Source organism: Sinocyclocheilus grahami, unplaced genomic scaffold (assembly GCF_001515645.1).
Source record: "Sinocyclocheilus grahami isolate Dianchi unplaced genomic scaffold, SAMN03320097.WGS_v1.1 scaffold134.1, whole genome shotgun sequence".
Lineage (NCBI taxonomy): Eukaryota > Metazoa > Chordata > Actinopteri > Cypriniformes > Cyprinidae > Sinocyclocheilus > Sinocyclocheilus grahami.
This window is the reverse complement of record NW_015505313.1, coordinates 2,740,164-2,753,198: the sequence shown is the minus strand read 5'-3', so window position 1 is coordinate 2,753,198 and position 13,035 is coordinate 2,740,164. Positions and strand designations below refer to the sequence as shown.

The following is a 13,035-nucleotide window of genomic DNA, read 5'->3' as shown; positions in this document are numbered from 1 at the left end:
CGAGACAAAAACATTAAAACCCATTATAAACGAGGCATTTGCTGCATCCAGTGGGGACATAATTACGGATTATAATGACTTAAGACCCGTTCACACCAAGAACGATAACTATAAAGATAACTATAAAGATAAAGATATTAGCATCCACACCAGCGAATGATATTGTCCGTTTATTCTAAAGCGCACGCGCGTCTACCGCTTTAAATTCCTGAGCTTGTTACAGCAGGATGTATTCTGATTGGCTGTTAGTGTTTTATCGTTCATCAGCTGGAAAAAAATCATTTTGAAAGCGATCACAACAATATCGTTCCTCTGTATCGTTATCGTTATAGTTGTGGTGTGAACTATGCCATTTTTTTATATTGAGAACGATTTTTTGAACTATATCTTTATAGTTATCTTTATAGTTATTGTTCTTGGTGTGAACGGAGCTTTATACTGTCTTTTTACGTGTTGCGTTGCATCGCGCCGCGTAAACATAAAACCATGTCTGCATTTGTGATCGGAGAAATGACAAACTACAAACGCTACTCTACACTGCTCAAAACTCACGTTTGAATCGTCAGTGGCAAATTCTTTAAATATAAAAAATGTACCTGCAGTCTGTCAGTCAGAACAGCCGGCATTGTAGTCAACTCTACCAGGATCAGGAAACAGTCCTCCATAAAATGTGCTGCACACATCTGAATATTTGGGTTGAAGTGTTCTGGAACAGTGTTGTAAATGCAACTTAACCACTGATTTCTAGCTGTGTCCTCTTTTGGAAGGCCAAACAAAGTAGTTTTGCTTTCACAACGAAACACAGCGTCACACACGGCGGGGTAGAGTGAACGGCGGCGGCCTAGAGTGAGCGGAGGCCAGTGGCTAGAGTGAGGAACGGCCGGCGGGCTTGCGGCAACCACATGTGACGACCCCGGGCTGGACTCTGCTTCGTCCACTGTGAAAACCGGTCTGGCGATCCACAGCGTGAAGTTGATGTATTCCCTCAGCGACCAACACGGATCAGCTCTAGGCATGACGAAGCGGATATCGTCCTCTTTTGGAAGGCCAAATAAAGTAGTTTTGCTTTCACAACGAAACACACAGCGTCTTCACGACATGGCGGCGGCAACAATACTACAGTGAGAATAAAAGTTACGCCTTCTTTCTTTGCGTGAACATTTGGGCGGCGTTATGCAAATCTTCCCACATCGTGACGTAGACATGTGGGGGCGTGTTAGAACGAGCCGTTTTAGGTAGGCGTGGCTGACTCTTAACTTTTAATATCTCTTTGGATTTGAGCCTTTAGTCTTTGCAACTTTACAGATCTTCTTTATGCACCAAGAGCATGTAACACTTCAAAGAGAAAGGAAAAAATTGAGATCGCATCATATGATCCCTTTAAGACATCGAGGGTCCCTGACCCTTACGAAAATTAACCATGGTTTTACTATAGTAAAAGTGTAGTAACCATGTTTTTTTTTGGCTTATTGATTTACATTTGTATAACCACAGTTTTACTACAAGAACCATGATTAAACTATGGTTAGTGTAGCAAATCCATGGTTAATTAGTTTTTACCATAGTTTATCTATTGTATAGTAACCATGGTTTTTGGTTTTATTTGTAGTAAAACCAAGGTTAATTTTCGTAAGTCTTTGTATAATTGGCACATGGTTGAAGAGGACAAAATTTCCCACAGGTTTTCATGTTCTTGCTCGTTTTCTTCATTCTGATACAAAGTCAATAAGTTTGGCTCCAGCAACCTGTTGAATGTATATTGGCAAATAGCCCGCTGCTATGTAACGTGAACGAGGTTGACGACAATTGAGCTCTTGCTCAATCATCAATCTTGTAGACTGTTACTCTGGATTAATGCGTTTTTAAAAACCTGATCTGTTTTTTTTTTTACCTCTCTAGTGCAGGCATTTTATGTCTTCACTGTACACCGTTTTAGAGAGGTTATTATAATTCTCCTCTTTGCAATGCCACTTGAATTCAGGGTGGATGTTACTGTCATAAAACCATGCTCAGTGCAATTCAGATGCACCGTAAAAAGTAATTGTTAAGCTTTTCTTGCATCAAGTGGAATCCTAAGAGCCTCAGGAAGGGTGTCAGGGTATAATATTTTTCATAAATATGTTTTCACATATGATTTTGCTTTTCCTTTCTCCCTTTCGTTTTCTACAGGACTTTGACGGGCCCAAATCCTAGCTATCATGTGAAGGCTTTGGCCTCCTCTGTGACATTGTGCCATTAAGCTGCGCTGCCTTACCAAAGGCACTGGACTCTAAAAATGTCACCACCGGCATGACCATCATTACTTATTTAAGATCACTACATCAGGAGGCAACCTCGCCACCAACAACGAATTGGCTCCTTGGGCACAAAGGTGCTATGTTATTACTGTACACCCTAGGCTTTTATGCCTCCCTCGGCCTGGTTGCCCCTCAGGGCAACTTCCCCAGGCTCGAGAACATTGAGGCATATAAATCTGTCAGCACCACGCCGTTGAGGGCTGCGTGTGGAATTCCTGAGAGAAGTACTTTCTGTCAAGCCGGCCAGGTTCAGGAGGATCTCCACACCTGTATCCAGAAGTTCTGCATCCAGGAGTGTCCGTATAGCTCCTCTACGCCAGACTACACTGACGTCCTCGCCACAAGCGTGGGCACATGCTGGAAGGGTGATGCACAGGACCACCATCCAGGCGCAGAAGCTGATTCCACCAGCTTCATCTTTCCGACCTCGAGAGGTTGTCCGGCTTCCCTGTTGACTCTTAAGCTTCGGCCCAGCGAGCTCATTTACTCTAACGGTGTGGCTGAAACTCGAGCAAGACACTGTAATGTAAGTAGACACACGTCCAGAATTTTCCCTTAAGAAGATCAGAGAGGCAGTGTAAGTGTTTCTGTCACTTAGAGAGTGAATATTTTACTTAATCAGCCGGATCAGTTTCAATGCCTGCTCCGTTCCAGGAAAAGAATGACTTGTTAGAACACCGCTGTATGATCTAAACCCGATATGGATTAGCTCGGCCGCTCGCCTTGCCAGAGCTGGTTTTATTCAAACTAGCTTTTCCTGTGTAGTTGATCCCCACTCAGCTGTTGGTTGTCCTCACCTCATTTTCCGACATTTCCTCTGTTGTATCTCCACTTTGAAAGCGTGTTGGTACATGGAACACATTCTGTGAGGAGTCCTGCCAAGTTGAAAAAGCTCTGAGCCCTGTTTGCTCTGCTCCGGCAAGACCAGCTGTGGCCAGTTTTAGATCAATGAAATGAAATTGCCACAGTGTTTCCTGAGCTCTGGCAAAAAAGCATCAACTCAAAGGCCACTTTGTTTTTCCACAGCACAGAAAATGATATAGTTGAAAGTGGGTGATGGGATTAAAGGATGGAGTCAGAGAGGCTGTAGAAGAAGAACAACTGTTTCAGCATTTTATATCAAGTGCAGAGCATGAAAAGAGAGATAAAGCCACAAGCGTGTAGTGTTGAAAAATATATAAGCGAGTCCGTGCGGTCAAGGCGGTTCATCCGTCGCACACTCTCCTTGAAGCGGCGCGAGGCAGAGTCAACAGGCTTGCGTGTTTATTCTGTTCTTAGTGAATTAATTGGCCTGTGTTTAATACCTGCCTAAGATCCCCATGGTAATATGACATAAAAATATACACCGCTCAGGCGTAGTTTTTTGGAACACTTGCCTTAGTAGATGTATTGAATACTAAAACGTTACCTTCCCTGGAGAAGCCTGGCCTAATTGCAAGTGGAGCAGGCAGCAAAAGCTTGGCTGTAGGTGAGATCTTTCTGACTCCGGGGCCAGCCGCAACCTGAGTACAAATGCTTTATGATTTATTGGATGCGGTGGCCTGTGTTCGTAAATGCTGCCGTTTCCCGTAAAACGTCTGTAATGGTGTTTCATATGACAGTGTATGAGGGTGTTTTCGAGTAACAAGAAAAGGCAAATGGAAAATATTGATACAACATGCATAAATGTCAGACTGATGTTCATTTTAGATGGCAAGGAATTTCCCAGTAAAAGAGGGTTGTTGGATTTTCATAGCCGATATTTTGAAGGTGTATTGATTGCTTACTAATGTCTTTAACTGTTCCTATATGAAATAATATGAGGCGCTTTATGCAATTCCAAATTATATTTAGTGTAAATTTAGGCCTGTTTTGGATATTCTTTTATGTTGCTTGTTTTGAGTGCCTAAATTTGCTCTCAACAAAACATTAATGTTTGTTTTTCTAATGTGCAGGACTTAAATGGAAAAGAGCGCTGTGGGCCGACTAGTGCTGCTGGTGACAGTCTCCAAGGATGACATTCAGATCCACTATGGCATTCACAGCAATCAAAACTTCTCCATAAGCATGAAGACTGCAGGTCACATTAGCACAGGCCACTGGACACACATGGCTCTACAGGTAGGCAGAATGTTTCTATTCTCGTATTCTTTCCGTGGTCATTTATATGTGTCACATACTATGCACGACAACATGAAACAGCATGTAACTTTATAATGTGATATCCAACTATAAAGTCAAACTGAATATTTAGTGGGAAATAGGGCAGGGCTTGATTTTTCAAAGTGATCAGGTTTGGATGACTTTTGGATGGTTGTGATGGTGTTGTTTCATTTTTGGTTATGTTAACAGAAAAGAAAAGTTGTTAGTGGAAAATGTTTGTTTGTTTATCTTCAATAAGACTTTATTAATAAAAAATAAAAGTTGAAAATTGCATTAAAGAGAACAAAAATTTACTTTTAAAAATGTTTTAAAAAAGGTCAAGCTCTTATGTGTATTTTATAATATGTTACAACTCAACTTCCTGTTGCAATAGAAAATGCCTCATGATGTAAATGGTCAATTTTAATTTCTTGTCTTTAAAATGACTTTTGAGATTTTTCAGATGTAAATCAGTTTGATGTGATAAAAAATATTTGAATATATATTGTACAATAAAGTATATGCTGCTTAGGTGCCAGTAGGAATTAATAGTTTTTCTAGCACTGAGGAAGAAATCATATAATATAATAAGCTTGGTCAGGTGTCATGTAGTGTTGCCCTGGCAACACTAAATCACCATCCATTCATATTTGAGGTAATTAGCCGCTGGAAAATATTGATATTAATATTGTGTCGGGAGAACGCACAGCAGGTTCTCGCTGAACCCATGTCACAACAGATTTCCACTTTGGACAAGATGCATGAATAGAAGGCGTTAATTACAGTGGTAAACATCTGCTTTCCTGCAGCTGTGAGGGCAGGAAGGGGGAAGAGAGCAGGTCAACCCCTCACACACCCTGCTCTGAATACATATCAACACACACACACACACACACACACCAGGACAGTCGCGTCTGCTTCATTCCTGTCAGAAACGTTCAGCTGCTTTTGCCTCTGCATTGTTTTCAATGAATGATCCGCATCCAATGCAGCAATGCAAATATGAAAATCATATAATATAATAAGCTTGGTCAGGTGTCATGTAGTGTTGCCCTGGCAACACTAAATCACCATCCATTCATATTTGAGGTAATTAGCCGCTGGAAAATATTGATATTAATATTGTGTCGGGAGAACCCGCAGCAGGTTCTCGCTGAACCCATGTCACAACAGATTTCCACTTTGGACAAGATGCATGAATAGAAGGCGTTAATTACAGTGGTAAACATCTGCTTTCCTGCAGCTGTGAGGGCAGGAAGGGGGAAGAGAGCAGGTCAACCCCTCACACACCCTGCTCTGAATACATATCAACACACACACACACACACACCAGGACAGTCGCGTCTGCTTCATTCCTGTCAGAAACTTTCAGCTGCTTTTGCCTCTGCATTGTTTTCAATGAATGATCCGCATCCAATGCAGCAATGCAAATATGAAGAGCACAAAACTGTGGAATTGCTGGGTCATGTTTCATTCTCGGCTTTCAGAGCCCTTTGCACAGACAAAGTACCAGTCAGTCCCATTAGGACTGGCTCTCTGGCTTTGTTCAGCTTTGGAAATGACTGCCTATATCTCTGTGTCTAAAGTGAAAGGAGAAGGAGCAGAGGATAAACTTGGCCATCATCAGGAAACAGAGTGGTCTGTCTGTGGAGAGTATTACCTTACAATAGTAGTGGATTATTATGGCTTTAAATTGCAATCGTTCAGATTATGAATAGCAGGTTGACTTCTGGGACAGAAAACATTATTATGATAATGAGATCCTTCCCACAAATTCAGAGGTAATATGTTCCCTTCCAGTGACAGCCTTGACTTACTGGACTATATAAGATATTTTCTGTGCCCATTAGGAATTTAAACTGCAGGCCGGCCACTGTATTCTTGGGACAAAATTAGCCTATTTTCAGCCTTAACTCTTCATGGTGGTCTACTTGCTGACAACTATTACTGACACAGTCTCTAAGTACCTGGTTTCTGGCAAGCTTTTTTCACAGGTGCGGAACTGTCCCTTGAATATGATTATGAAAAACATTACAAGTGTAAACCTAAAAAAATGAGTTGTGTGTAACTGTGCAACAGTGATGTTAATGCATTATGCTTCTGCCCTTTGTAAAAGTGACAAATAGACCTTTTGACTGTAAAATTACATATTTTCAAAATCAACATGTTAGTGGGTTACTTGAACAATTAATGAGGTAGTTGTACTTTTGGTTGAATTACGGTCAGACACCAAATGCATTTCTTAGGGATGTATACATGTTTTAATAAGTTAAATGACAGAAATTAAACACCGAGGATAAATAACTCTGACTCTATTAAAATTTATATTATACTCCTTACAAAAAATAGAGATATGCAGATTATGCATGATATACAAATTATGATAGTTTGTGCAATAAAAGATTGTCTAGCCTGTTTATGCTTGAATTTATGCTGAATGTCTGTCTGTTAATCCTATTTAAAGGCTGTATGCTAAGAAATCCATTTCTGAGAAGTCTGTAAATTCATTACAAAGTACTAAAAAATCAGCATAAACTTGTCAACCTCAGTGATCAACTAGTCCAGTGTTTCCCAAACCCTTTTGTCTTATTTAGCCTACTTGAATTGTCAACACCAAACTAAAATGTATTTATTTCAACACTTATTGCAGCCTATTGAATTTCTTTAAAAAGAAAGTGAAAATGTTAAGGTGCTCCCAAAATAAAGAATTTTAACTTTATTAATTGTAATTTTTATTAATTAATTGAATAAGTTAAGGTACTATAAAATACCTGTGATAATTTAAATTTGTATGGGTTAATTAATTTTATTATATTGATACTCCTAACATTTTTATTTTGAGCCCATTTCTGTTTTATAGGTTTAACAAAGCAAAATCAGTCTTTCTGAGTTCTCCCTTAAAGCAGCTTACCCCTGGTTAAAATTCACTGGACTAGTTGACCATCCAGACCCATCCATACGTTACATTAGTTTTGCATGTTGTATGTCTCTCATGTGTCATTGCTCCTTCCTTTTTCTTGCAAATATAAGCCTAATAAGACTGTGCACTTTGATTTTTACTATAATCATTTTCACATTACTTTTGCATTCCCTTAGGGTCAGTTTGGGATTATTTGTTGTCTTTAACTCCGCTACTGACTGCCAGTATAGTTTTGTCAAATGCAGACCGCCAAATAATTAAGCACCCTGTCAGGTAGCTGTCTTCCTGCTGCCTGTTGAGGAAGCCTCTATAGTCAAAAGAAACTCTAAGATAAAGAGAGCAGAGGAAAAAAGCAACACTCAAACGGAATACAACATTACAGCGTTTAGAAAGGCTTCAGGGAAAAAGAAAAGAGGAGTTGATCTGTAGGTGCTTGTCCGTAGTCATTACTTTAAAAGGAGCGTGAGAGCAACAGAGGAGGAGAAGCTAGAGAAGAGTGATATGCCTTTTATGCTGCCCGCTTGGATCAGGATGAGGAGCGACAGTGGGCTCCTGTCAGTTGTTTGCTGTGCTGCTTATTGTGGCTAATTTGTCTCTCTGAAGTTGTGGGCTGTAATTGAGATCAAGCAAGTATCGAGCGGCATAAGACTCGGCAGGGAGGAAAAGTACAACAGTGTTCTTTTTGTCTCTCTTTGCACGTCAGTTCAAAACCGTGAACGTATCACAGCGTAGCTGACGAGCCTCGACAGGTCTCGACACATAAAAAGAGTCGTGGAAGAGGGAAAGTTGAAAATGTAAATGCCAAGGAGGAACAGTGATTACAGCCGCTCCTCAACGTAAATCTGAATTATCATATCAATGTGTGTCAGGTGCCTGTCATGACACACTCTTATTAATGTTTAAAACGTGTTGTTCTTGCATATAAAGGTTGGGAGTCTTTTGATGCAGTTCTTCGCTAGTGAAGTGGAGTGGACATCATTAGCGTGTCCATTTTGTGGAATCCATGTCACAGACATTGTTTTGTCTGCTCTCACTTTCAGGTTTCGTGTTTAGTTACAATTTAAAAAGTTGCTGTGATGCCAAGCAGAGACAGGACTTTGCTTGGGTCAAACAGAACTGAGTTATGCATCTTGAAAACTTATTTTCCCCTTTAGCTTCTTATATAGAAGTTGAAATAAAACCATAATCAGTTTCCTTTTCGATTGATTCTATATATTTTCTGAAATGACAATGTGTTTTCATGCAGTTTCTAAATGAGTAGAACCATAAAGTCTGGAATATGTATTTATACAATAGTTAGTTCCGGTCCTTGAATTTGTTTGGCTGAGGGTACTTCAAGAGCCCTGATATGCAATCCAACAGCATTAGGACTGTTGTGTTTACATGTTCCAGACAGACTGGCAGTCTGTACGTTAGTAGTGGGGATTTTTTTAAAAGAGTCTCTCTGCAGGTTGCCAGTTAGTGGCTTTATGAGTGAGTAATTGAATTGTTAAATGAACTCATTAGTTGGAAAACGAACATTGATTCATTCACAAGCCGAACAAGTGACTTGTGAGTGATTCACTGAATCATTTCATCAATGGATTCACTAATGGCTGGAATACACTACATGACTTTTAAAATCTGAACAGAATACACTTTAAGTAGTCACAGAGGAAAACTAGCCATCATACACTAAACGACTTAGAAACTAGATTTTAAAGTTCACAACAAACTCATGCAGCAATGTGTGCCTTAATGCCAGGAGACACTTGACAAATGAAGACAATGTGTGTTCTAAAATCGGCTGAAAATATCAAACATGATTGATATCCTCTGACTGAATGTAATCGTAGTCTGAAGCTAAAAAAATCGGAGTCTGTGACCATCATACACTACGCGATTTTCTATTAAAGGGGTCATATGATGCGATTTCAAGTTTTCCTTTCTCTTTGGAGTGTTACAAGCTGATTGTGCATAGATAAGATCCCTGAAGTTGCAAAGACTAAAGTCTCAAAACCAAAGATATATTCTTTATCAAAGTTAAGACTCTGCCATGCCCCCCTAAAACGGCTCGTTCTAACACGCCCCCACATATCTACCTCACTATGTGGAAATATTTGCATAATGCCGGAGAGAGATCACAGTGGAGTCAGCTGTCTTAACCGTGGCTTGTGTACTGCAAACACATATTCATCACTGTGTCTGAGACGAGACTCTGTTCCCCTTTCGGGCTCTGTCTTTACATTTATTTTGAAAGATGAAGCTTGCGATTATGGTAAGGGGCGTTACATTTCCGACGAGTGCTTGTGGTGTTCGGCCAATCACAATGCACTGGGTCAGCTGGCCAATCAGAGCAGACTGCGCTTGTCGGAAGGAGGGACTTTGTAGAAAACGAAGCGTTTGAGAGAGGCGGGGCATAGAGGACCTACAATAATGTACAGTATTTGAAAAATAATGTGTTTTTTGAACATTAAAGCATGTCAACATATTCTGTTACACCAAATAATGATCTTTAAAAAAGCATCATATGACCCCTTTAAATCTCCCAGCTCAAAACGGAAGAGTGGCTCCAAACTCTGAATCGGGGTAAAACCAAACCAAAAGTCGTGTAGTGCATTCCAGCCTTAAACACTGATTCTTACAGAAGACAAACACATCATTTGTGCATCATTAGAATAGATCGCTCAACTGATTCATTTCAAAATTGCTCAGAGACATGCACCTGTTAATTCTGCTTAATATCATTTGGCACAATTTTCATTGAAAGAACAGAAATAGACAAGAAAGTAGCAACATCCTATCTAAAATTATTTTAATTTACTCAACAATATCCTCTTATTTATTGAACAGCATTGTTTATAACACTGCAGCTCCTGTGGGAAGCGATCTTGTGGCTGTTTATATGTTGTCTTTGGCTGTTCGAAGTTCGTGAGAATTCCACAAGTTAATGAACATTTTCACGCACAATTAGAGCTTCCACAAGGGTCTAGGCCTTGGCCGTGCCATTTCGATCGCAGAGGCTTGCTCTGTGGCAGACGCTCGTTCTCTGGGGACATTTGTTTTGGCCAAGAGCTGCCGAGTCTCAAGCTCTTAACCCGAATGTGCACATGCCTCATCACCCTGCGTGAACTTCACCCCACCCAAAGATAAGTAGGCCAGCCAGCCCGTGGCCCAGGGCCCCTTGAGCCAGAGGACCACTAAAACTGGGGTGGTGAGGTTGGCGAAGGGTAGCTGGCTGCCTGGAGTCAAACTATCTGTGTGAGAAAAAAAAGATCATGCAGGATAATAAAGGCCTGTAGGCATCTCGCTTTCACAGTATATGTTTAGTAATACAGTTTTTAACACAACTAGACTCCAAGTCCTCACTGCTTGTTGTTGTAAGCTGCAGTTGCAAATAGAATCACGTCTATAGTTCATTGCTTTTCACATAAAAAATATGCATTTCAAATTCTAAATTGAAATATCAAGAATGTCAAACAGATGTTTATCTTTGTAGATAAAGGTGTGCTTTGATTTTTTTTTTACCAAAGCACAGGAGTAAATCTCTTGCAGAAGAGACATCAGCGCTGCTATCAGGCTGCCCTCTGGCTCTGGCAGGGGAGCTGGCAGCGGGTCAGCTGATCTTTCAGAGCTTCTCATGCCACCCAGAGTGATGGAGACTGATTGGCAGCGCAAGTGAAGGTGAAACAAGGTGGATGGAGGCAAGGAGAGCTTCCACCTTTCCCCAGCTCACTGTCCACAGGCACCAGAGGCCATGAGTGGCGAATAAATCACCCCAAAGTGTTGACAGGAAATTAGAGTCTTTGCAGCTTTAAGCTCTTGGAGTTGACTTCTACAGGACATGGGCGGCACGTCTTGCAGTACTTGTGAATATACTGGTTTTAAATTACGCGGCGTATCAAGAGGAAAATACGCTGGCCTTTTGAGAACCCTCAGCTATGACGTGCAGAGCATTGTTTAATCTGGTCCGTCAAGGCGTTTATATGAGTTTCAGCACATCAATGTCAGACGGAATTAAACGTTTGCCCAGAGATGGGCTTTCCTTGGCAAGTTTTCTCCGGAGTCTTTATTTAGATTAAAGTCAGAGAAGATCAGCGGCGGATGGATATAAATCAAAAGGGGCAATGCTGAGTGGCAGAGCTTCTTGCGAAACTAGTAATGGCCATAAGTCGATATGAGCCATTTCATTGTATATTATGTCTCAGACCGGGCGTGAGTAACAATGACAGACGGGCGTACGGCCATGGGGCGAGAACCATCCCAGAAATCGTCCACGCAGATCAGACAGATCAAATGCATTGTGTGGCCGCAACGGAGTCCTGTAATCTGTCATAGCTGTGGGGTCGCGGCTCTTTGCAGATGTGGCGGAGCTGACTACGTCGCCTCTGTTTAGCTGCCACTGCCCTTCTGCCTAGTTAGCATGTGCTTATTGCTAGTGAAAGGCGCGAAAGGGATGGGTAGAGGAAAAAATGAAGTGTACACTCCTGGATCTGAGGCCTGTCAGGAGATGGATGGGTAGCTTGTGGCACGCTGCCCCCGCATCCACAATCTGTAAAGTGTACAGCAAAGTCATATGAACACACCAGCACTCAGCGCACTACATAAATAAAGCCAGACGGCAATAAGTCAGGTGCTAAAACGTGCCGGTATGTTAAACATTTCCGGCATTTCTAAATAAATGGCAATTCATCAAACAGAAAACGTCTCATGTGCACTATATTGGCTCAATTATATATTTCATCTTTGGTGGTAATAAATAATGAGAGCCTACATGAAATGTGGGATAGGTTATTTCACTTTGATGGTTGTTCGAGACTTGTAATCTTGCAAGTGCGTGATATATTTGCTCACTTACTTGGTCTGATATTCAATTCCATAAAGGTTATATCAACATCTCATGATTTTAAAGGGCTACAATGCTTAATGATTTTGCATTATATAAGAAATTTAAATTTCTTCTTTTAACAAATTGTAGAATTATCAACCTCTTGGAGTGAATGCTGATATTACCTTTGTTTGTTTTTATTTTATTATATTTTTATGAATAATTTAAAAAAATAATTATTATAAAAAAAGAGTATTAGCAAACATTTTGAGTGAATACTTTAGTTACCTTTGTGTGTATGTATAGGCTATATATATATATACTAGATAGATAGATAAAATTGTGAGCATAAGCAATAGTAATATTGATGCTTGCTATAGCAAACTCCACAAAAAAAAAAAAAGATTTTAACATCATCTCAAAAATGTTTCCAAAGAAAATATCTTTATTTATTTATTGTTGGTTGTCTTAACCCTTACCTTTTTATTAAAGGGGTCCTATTATGCTCTTTTACAAAGTCTTGATCTTGTTTTGGGGGTGTACTAGAACAGGCTCTCATACTAGGTTGTTCGAAAAACACATTATTTTTTCACATATTTTACATTATTACAACACCTCTCTCCTCAGTCTGGCATGAACGGCTCGAATAGTTCCTGTTTCAAATGAAGGCCGCCTTCTGAAATATGAAATGTGCTGTGATTGGTTAACTGGGCCAGTGTGTGTTGTGATTGGCAGCACTCGGCGCCTGGTCGGGAAATGTCATGCCCCTTACCATAGCCGCCTGCTGCGAGCTTCAGTGTAAATATTGCGTCAAAATTTGAGCACGATTTAAACCCGGATGATTGTAACCACTCTAAGTTTGTCTGCCTTGGGAAAGCTAGCGTGTCTCC

The 13,035-nt window shown here is 40.5% G+C and overlaps 1 pseudogene; it reads left to right on the top strand.

Annotated features, from left to right (window-relative positions):
* The window catches only part of LOC107590940 (usherin-like), a 257,040-nt pseudogene that overhangs the window by 1,202 nt on the left and 242,803 nt on the right, over positions 1-13,035 (top strand).